Source organism: Urocitellus parryii, unplaced genomic scaffold, assembly GCF_045843805.1.
Source record: "Urocitellus parryii isolate mUroPar1 unplaced genomic scaffold, mUroPar1.hap1 Scaffold_105, whole genome shotgun sequence".
In the NCBI taxonomy this organism is placed as follows: Eukaryota; Metazoa; Chordata; class Mammalia; order Rodentia; family Sciuridae; genus Urocitellus; species Urocitellus parryii.
This window is the reverse complement of record NW_027551821.1, coordinates 430,233-439,634: the sequence shown is the minus strand read 5'-3', so window position 1 is coordinate 439,634 and position 9,402 is coordinate 430,233. Positions and strand designations below refer to the sequence as shown.

At 42.1% G+C, this 9,402-nt stretch overlaps 1 pseudogene; it reads right to left on the bottom strand.

Annotated features, from left to right (window-relative positions):
- Positions 1-6,657: 6,657 nt before the first annotated feature.
- On the bottom strand, positions 6,658-8,650 carry LOC144251541 (MAP/microtubule affinity-regulating kinase 3-like; annotated as a pseudogene).
- Between the last annotated feature and the right edge of the window lie 752 nt (positions 8,651-9,402).

Below are 9,402 nucleotides of genomic sequence, written 5' to 3'. Positions count from 1 at the left end.
CTATAAAACTCAGATGCTTACTATTGCCTGCCAGAATTTACCCTGGAAAATATGCCCTGCCAGAATTTACCCTGGAAAATATGCCCTTTGATATTTTATAAAGCATTGCTGATCCATTGAGGTTGGTCTCCATTTCTTTTTCTTTTTGTATTCTCTCTCATTTGTTGCTGAAACCTGGGGAAGGGAGTTTGGTGGGTCTTTACTCTCCCCGTTCCAAAGAACCTCCATTTCTCTCTCTCTCTCTCTCTCTCTCTCTCTCTCTCTCTCTCTCTCTCTCTCTCTCTCCCCCCCCCCTCTCTCTCTCCCTCTCTCTCCACCTAACAACCATGTTAAACAGCCAATAAGACCTGGAAAGTGAATGTAAGTCATCCAGCACTTCTGTGGCTTTCTGAGCCACAGGAAGCCCCCAGCCACAGCTAGTATAGCTACAGCTGAACTCCCAGACTGACTGGTTTTTCTTTCCCTCTTTCTGCCTTTTAGAGGGAAACCCTCCATGTTCTTCATGTCCACTTTGGCTAAAGGGCTGCCAGTATGTGACCCCAAACCAATCCCATTCTTGGCCTAGGTTTTTGCTGCCATATTGCTATATGGATGGAGCAAGGACCTATGTCTGGTTCTTTATTGGTGTTGGAGGCATCCTCCTTCTAATTCTCTCCACTCCAATTCCTCCCTGCACTTAGACCTTCAGGTCAGAGGTCATCTTCTGCATGCATGCAACACCAATCTTCTTGTTCTTTAGAGAGATAAGATCCCCTTCCTGTCTGTCACAGAGATGCTGTGCAGGAGACCCTCACCATTGGCTCATCTGAACCTCGAGGGATTTCCACCAATGGGATTGGGTGGGGGATGCTCTCTCATTCTTTGGTGGAACTCTGTCCAGTGTTGGGTGACATCAGTGATCTCTTTGATTCCCCCCCCAGTCAAACCTCTTCCATGTAGAGTCTAACCAGTCCATCTCACCAGATGCTACGTTAGGTTGTCTTATTAATTTTTTTTAAATCCTCCACTTCTAATTTGATCTCAAAAGTAAGCACCTTGTTACCCCGAGTACACAGATATGGCCACAATCTAAACTAGACAGCCTAAGTCAATGACCCAAATTCAGAATTTAAGATGTTGGACCCTCAAATCCTCGAAAAATTAGACAATTTCTATCAACAAAATGGCAAATGGCCTGAGGTTCCTTACTTCCAAACTTTCTTTTACCTTTGCTCAAGGCCCTCATTATGCCAACTTTGCTCTGCTCTATAATTAATTCTTGCTGCCTCTGTACTCCATAAGCCTCCTACACCAGGTCCTGACCCCCAGCCCTCTCTTTCATTTTCTGCCCCTGAAATAGCATTAACTCCACTAAAAGTAAATAAATCTGGAAGCTATAAATGAAAGTTTCAGAAAGGAGTGCCTGATAACTATCAAAAGAGAGTGTCAGAGTCACAAACTTTTTTTCTGAGTTGATATGAGACTAATCTTCCTAACCTCCTAGGTGGGTGGGATTGATCTTTGTTTCTGTGTTTGCTACTATGGTTATATATCCCCAATATTTATCCCTCATATTGGTGTACAAGATGTAATGTGGCACATAGAAGTCATAAATAAATAACTTTATCAAAAAAGACCTAACTGACACAGATAAAGGGATCTCTATTGAGGATATCTGTAACATTATAAAAGCTATATGTTGTGTATAATAATTCTATCAAATGGGCCCACTCTGCTGACCCCTCACATGTTTTCTCTTCCAAGAAGCAATTTCCCTGCAGCTCTGCCTGGCCTCTGTGGACAGGATATGTCACATTTTTTAGCAAACTACCTGTTTCTTGCAAGAGAAATGCAGGCCCAAAACAAGATTGGTAAGAAGAACACAAGTTTCCCTGAAGGAGGAGACTATTGTGACCAGATCCTGAAACTCTGGAAGATAAGGATAGTTCTTCCACACCATAAACTTGTAAGAATGCCAGCCGACCTAGAGTTTTCATGGCAGTGGGGACTAGAAAGTCTGGTATCACTTTGCTATCAGTCAAAAGTCAAGTGGTAGGTTGGATCCCCCTTCGCCTAGGTGTTGGGCATGCCAGTCCTTGCTTCAATTTCTTTTCTATGGGAGAAATCTGGTGCATGAGACAGAGGAAGACAGCTGACCAAGGCCAGTCCCTGGTGCTCCAGGAAGGCCTGATGTCCCACATCTGACTCCAATAGCCCTCAGGGGTAGAGAATATTGACTATTATCTGTCTCCGTTTTTGATCAACTTGACACAGTGGTGGGATGCACCCTCACACAATGAATCTTGGATCCTGGGATGAAATTTCAGTCTGATCTGAGGTCTTTAGGAAAGAGGTAACCCATCAATCCTCAGAGCATTAGCCAAGCAATATCTACCTCTTCAGAAATGTTTCTACCCTAATTCTGTCCATACTGTCAGATTCTTAAACAGGGACACATTATGAGAGATCCTCAAGCCAGAACTCCCCTAACTTCAAAATTAGACTACATTCTCTAGACTCTCGTAAGAGACATTTTCTTCTGTACTCCCCTCATCTGGCAAAAACAAAACAAAACAAAACAAAAAAACAAACAAAAAAACAATGACAAATAAAAAAACACAAACCAGAAAAACTGTCTCTCTTAGAAAAATACAACCCATCATCTGTCCTAGTTCAGGAATCTAAATTATTTATTTTATCTATTGGATATATCACCCAGAACACTGACTTGCCTCCCACTTTGAATAGAGAATTATAATATGAAATCAGGATCCTGTGAGTATGAGGACCCCAAAAGACAAAGGGAACATGTAAGAAATATTAAGGAGACAATTATCTGGGAAATGTCCTCTCATAAATTAAAGTATTTATCAAGAAGTTAGTATCCTTAGTATCCTCTACTCTGAGTGAGGCCCTAGCCAGAAGTCATGGAAGGAAGGACAGAAACTTCTGGCCACTGGAGGCTCCAGGAGCTGATTTAGGACCAAGAGAAAAATGTGTCACTTTTAAATCCCAGCCACTTGTGGGACCTAAATGGCTGGCTTATCTCCCTCTTGCAGTCTGTGATCTCATGTATACATGTCTTCTTTACTTTGAGAGTCTTTACCTAAGAATTTCAGGGCTTTCTCTCTCATTCTTTCATTATCTGAACTGATTCTAAAATGACCCCAAAGTGAACTCTGATCTGATAAAACTTTTCTGCATGCTCATTTACTAAAGTAATTAATTACAAGTCTGTGTCATTTTTTAAGGACTTCTACTTTTTTCACTTATATATTTTTGAGCTCATGGTTTTATGGTGATTTCATATTTGATGCTATATGCCCAATGAATATAGAATATGAAAGATTGAAATGGCAATGCCTGTCTGAAACAGCAAGGAACTGGGTTCTTGAAATGTTCTGTGACAGAGGCAATGGCTGTGTTGAGAATATTATATAGAGAGCAAGTTAGGAGAGATGCATTACCTCTGAACTGAAAGCCATTTATTGAACACTGAAGTGTTAGGAATTTGCAGGTCTCAAATGGGTCTTTCTTTCTTTTTCAGGGTCACATGACTTTTGGGCATTCATAGTAAAGACCAGCTTCAAATCCCAGGTATGGTGTTTGTTTTTTTTTTTTTCCTTAGATTCTAGTGTCATATGTAGAAGATGGAAATAACAATGCCTGTCTGAAGTAGCAACTGGATTAGGTTTCTGAAAGTTCTGTGACAGAGGATATGAGTTTTGGGCACATTAAATGTAGAGAATGTAAAGAGACATGGATTACCTGTGAACTGAAAGCCATTTGTGGAGCACTGATCTGTTTGGAATTTGCAGGTCTAAACTGGGTCTTTTTCTTTTTTTTTTTTTTGGTGTCCCCTGTCTTTAGGGAATTCAAGTAAAGGCCAGCTTCTACTCCCAGGCTATGTGTTCTTTTCTTCAGATTTTACTGTCATGTGGTTGATATGGGAAGATGGAAACCACAATGCCTGTCTGAAGCAGCAAGTGGATTAGGGTTCTTGAAATGTTCTGTGACCGAGGCTAGGGTTGTCTTGGGAACATTAAATGGAGAGCATGTTAAAAGCAAGGGATTAGCCCTGAAATGAAAGCCACTTATGGAGCACTAAACTGTTAGGTATTTTCAGGTCTCAAATGGGCCTATCTATCTTTTTCTGGGTCCCATGACATTAGGGCAGCTTCCACTCCCAGGCTTGGGGTTCTTTTCCTCAGATTTTACTTTCATGATGTAGAAGTTGGAATATGAGAACAAGAATGCCTGTCTGAATCAGCAACTAAATTAGGGATCTTGAAATGTTCTGTGACAGAGGCCATGGCTGTCTTGTGATCTTAAATGGAGAGCATGTTAGGAGAGATGGATTACCTCTGAAGTGAAAGCCATGTATGGAGCACTGAACTATTAGGAATTTGTATATCTCAAAGAGTCTTTCTTTCTTTAGTTTTCTGGATTGCATGACTTTAGGGCATTCAAGTAAAGGCCAGTTTCAACTCCCAGGCTTGGTGTTCTTTCCCTCAGATTTTACTGTCATGATGTTGATATTGGAAGACGGAAACCACAATACCTGTCTGAAGCAGAAACTGGATGAGGGTTCTTGAAATATTCTGTGACAGAGGAAATGGCTGTCTTGGGAACATTAAATGGAGAGCATAGAGGTGGACTACCTCTGAACTGAAAGCCACTTATGGAGCACTGAAATGTTAGGAATTTGCATGTCTCAAATGGGCCTCTCTTTTTCGGGGTATGACTTTAGAGCATTCGTAGTACAGGCCAGCTTCCACTCCCAGGCATGGTGTTCTTTTTTGCAGATTTTACTGTCATGATGTAGAAGGTGGAAGATGGAAACCACAATGCCTGTCTGAAGCAGCAATTGGATTAGGGTTCTTGAAATGTTCTGTGACAGAGGCCATGGCTGTCTTGGGAACATTATAAGGAGAGCATGTTAAGAGAGATGAATTATCTATGAACTGAAAGCCACGTATGGAGCACTGAACTGTTAGGAATTTACATGTCTCAAGTGGCTCTTACTTTCTTTTGTTTACCAGGTTACATAAGTCTAGGGCATTCATAGTAAAGACCAGCTTCAACTCCAAGGCATGGTGTTCTTTTTCTCAGATTTTACAGTCATGATGTAGAAGATGGAAGGTGGAAATGACAATGACTGTCTGAAGCAGAAACTGGAGTAGGGTTTTTGAAATGTTCTGTGATAGAGGCAATGGCTCTCTTGGGCATATTAAATGGAGAGAGTATCAGGAGAGATGGATTATCTCTGTACTTAAAGCCACTTATGGAACACTAAACTGTTAGGAATTTGCATGTCTCAAGTGGGTCTTTCTTTTGTTTTTTGGGTCCATGACTTTAGGGCATTCATAGTACAGCCAGCTTCCACTACCAGTCAAGGTATTCTTTTTTTTACTGTCATGATGTAGAAGATGGAAGATGGAAACAACAATGCCAGGCTGAAGCAGCAGCTGGATTAGGGTTTTTGAAAAGTTCTGTGACAGAGGCAATGGTTATCTTGGACACATTAGATGGAGAGAATGTTAGGAGAGATGGATTACCTCTGAACTGAAAGACATTGATGTTGCATGAGATGTTAGAAATTTGCAGTTCACAAGTGGGCTTTTTTCCCTTTCTTTCTTTTTCAGTGTCCCATGACTTTAGGGCATTTATAGTAAAGGCCCGCTTCGAATGCCAGGCTTGGTGGTCTTTTCCACAGATTTTACTGTCATGATGTAGAAGATGGAAGATGGAAATGACAATGCCTGTCTGAAGCCCTGGATTAGGGTTCTTGAAATGTTCTATGACAGAGGCAATGGCTGTCTTTGGCACTCTCAGTGGGAAAGCACCTGTTGAGACTGCCCAGGTGCTATGGGGACCATCTGTTCAAACAGAGGTTCTGTTTCAGCCATGGAGTTCTTCACTTCTTGTCCATGTGGTTTGGATGCCAGATGTGGGAGTTAGAAGTTTATCAAAGCAAGCTGGTAATAATAATCAGTTGCTTATATTTATGACCTTGGTTTTGCTTGCTTTGCATAAACTTTCTCACAAAAACACTTTTCTTCATCACACTGAGATGGCTTGTGGTCATTGCATTCCACAGTGTAATAGCCTGTTTGGATCCCATTTGCTGCCACCTGCAGGGTGGTTAATTGAGAAAACCAGATGAGGGGCCATGGAGGATGAGAAAAGACAGAAACCCAAGGGGAGAAAAAGCTGTAACTGGATGTGTATTACACTCTGGTAGAGTGAAATGAGTATGAGCCAGCTCAATATGTTTGTTATATATAAGTTTTATCATTAAAAAGTTTTTTTTGTGAGAAAATTTGTGCATAGCAAGCAAAACCAATGTCATATGTATGACCAGTCCAGTTATGATTAGCAGCTTGTGCCCATAATGTTCCACTCCTGAGCCCTGCCATCTGAACCTCAAGTTCAAGAACTGAATAGCGCCTTGGTTGGCACAGAATTTCCTTTGGAACAGGTCTTCACCCAAGTACTGGGCAGACTTGACCAGCACCTTGTATCAAGTATTCCCATGAGGGGCTTCACTTCCCAGGACAATAAAGAACCATAATTTAATCACTGCTCCCAATAATTGCCTAAATGTTATTTTATATGTCCAACTGCGTTGAGGAAACCACTTCAAGTTGCTGCTTAATTTACATCATAATGGCTGGGTTACAGTTTTAGCTTACTGGCAATTTTAGAAACAATATTTTTGAATGCCGTGAATTTCTCTGATATCAGCTTGAACCGGACCCTGTTCAGAGACAGTCTGGGAAGTTTTCATACCTCCATCTCTCGCTGAAGCACTTTCTCGGTGTACCCATCTCCATGGATGCAGAAGAGCAGAAAGGGCAACTTGTGCATGTACTGGCAGTTGTTGGCTTCTAGCACCTTGTGGATTTCCCTCATGATGTCACTAGGATCTATGGCACTGGTGAGTTTCATGCTCCAGGTGAAGTGCAGGGAGTGAAATTTTGCTTGTTGGTTCTCCTTTCTCTGCTCAACAGAGACATGATGACTTGAACTCTTATATCTCAGGGTCTTCTCAGACTCAGTTGGAGGTCTTCTTGTAAATTTTGATGTTAATTTAGTAAAAACATTAGTGGTGCCTTTTCTTTGAGTCTGGGACAATGGTTCAGCTTGATGGAAGCAGCTGGGTGAGGCAAGAGGACTTTCATGTGTTCCATTTTGGGATTCCCGGGGCTGACAGCAGAACATTCTATGAAGGGCAGTGCCTCTCAGGAAGCAGATGTAGCCCCAGGTGGAGGTACTTCAGACAATGTGGGTTGAAGTCACTGGAGGGCTCTGACCAGGGAAGGTGCTGTTGTTCTGACCATTCTGGCTCACTGAACGTCTGTCTGCTTTGGTTGTTTTGTGGCAAATGTACTTACTCCACAGTGTTGTCCCTCCAGATGGTGTCCTGCTCTTGTAGGCAGCAGGCATTTTCTTGACTTCAGGAGTCTCCAGCTCCTTGGGGCTGGTGGTGATCCCAGGTATGGGCCTGGCTGGAGAAATTCCCTTTTCTCCCACAACACTGCCACCAGATTTCTTGGAGGCCATTTGATGTTCTTTAAGGTGACTTATCGGCAGTGCTGGTCAGATATGGCCCAATTCCAGCATGGTCCAGGTACTGTGTCTGCTTCTGACTTGAAACACTTCACTTCACCTTGTGGTGAGGAGGCTGGCTGGTGCTGTTTCTGAGAACCTTGCTTGGCTGCAGCTTAGCAAACCCAGATGTTTCTGTGGGAGATGGCAACCTCTGGAGCAACAAAGGGTTGGAGTACATCATGGTCACTGTTGATCCATCTGTCTCCCATAATTTTGGCGAGAGTAATTTGTTTAGTTGGATTGAGCACCAGGAAGCATTTCAGCAGATTTTCACATTATGTTGACATGTACAAAGGTATTCAGTATCAAACTTGTAACACTCTGTCTCTAACTTCTTTCAGATTTTCCCCAACATAAGGATGCGTCCCGGTGACCAGGGTGTACAAAACCACGCCAAAACTCCACACATCGACTTCTGTACCATTGTACTTTATGTACTAGAAGAGCTCTGGCCCTGCGTAGGGAGGACTGCCACAAAACGTGTGGAGTTTACACCCAAATGTAAACTCATTGCTGAGTCCAAAATCCACAGCTTGATGTTCATCTGTGCTTCTAATAACAGATTCTCCACCTTCAGGTCTTGGTGGGCTACCTGCTTTTAGTGACAATACTGGACTGCAGACACAATCTGCTGGAATTTAGTTCTTGCCTCCTCTTCTTACAGTCTTCCTTTCTGGGACAGATAGTTCAAAATTTCACCTCCACTGGCATACGCCAGTACAGAATGCTTTTTGGTATCAATAACTTCAAAGAGCTTCACAATGTGTGGATGATTTAACATCTTTAGGATTCTGACCTCTCTGTATAGCTTTTGTAGAACTTCTGGATTTAGGTGTCTTTTTTCAATGATCTTTATTGCCACTTGTTTTCCTATAAGGATGTGATGGGCCAGCTTGACTTTTATGAAGTTCCCCTTGCCGATAGTTTTCACCACTCTGTAATTTCCAATGCAAGGCTGCTCACCTGTAGAGGAAGCTATGGCTTTTCTACACTGTGCTCTAGAGTGTCTGGTGGGGGAGGTGTCTTCTGACTGTCTATCTCCATGCAAGTTGTGCATAGTTTGACCCAAGTTCTTTCTCATTGAATATCTTCAATGATATGGGTATCAATACAGTGGGTTTGGGTATCACTGACATGTTTAGGATAGGTGAGGGCTAGGCAAAGGAAGGGGAAACAAGGAAAGAGTTGGAGATAGGTTGGGGAAAGAATGCTATCAAAAATAGCCACAAATGCCTTTTACAACCAAAGATAGTGCCCAGTTCAAATAATTGCTCTGGGTAAATTGAATACCAAAAGGCAAATGAGAAGTAGTTCTAGGTCCACTCATTTCTAGGATTCACAGTCAATGCAGTCATAAATGTACTGACTGCTTAAAGAGTGATCATATGCACCCTAAGGGGATCAAGGATACAGGCAGTTACTCTGTCTATGGAACTTGACAGTTTGCAGGTCAAGACCTGATGAAAATAAAAAAAAAAACTATTTTTTTCCAGAAATATGCAGCTGGACATAAACACACTTTACCAATCAATTTGGATGGTGAAGTTGATTGGTGGAAGCACTGGGGTTGTAAGAGTGGTCCACTTTACCTTTTGAATATAACCTTGGTTGCCTTTTTTAAAAGGGAAATGTTTTCCTTTTCCACTTCTCTCTACCTCCCACCTTAACCTGGATACAGGGAACAAGATTACCTTGAGTTATCTGTTCTCCACAGGAAGGAGAAGACACCAGAAGAACTAGGAAATGATGATCTCCCATATAAACTAGTCAATCATAACACACCATCAGGATGCACCTGGGACCCCCTCT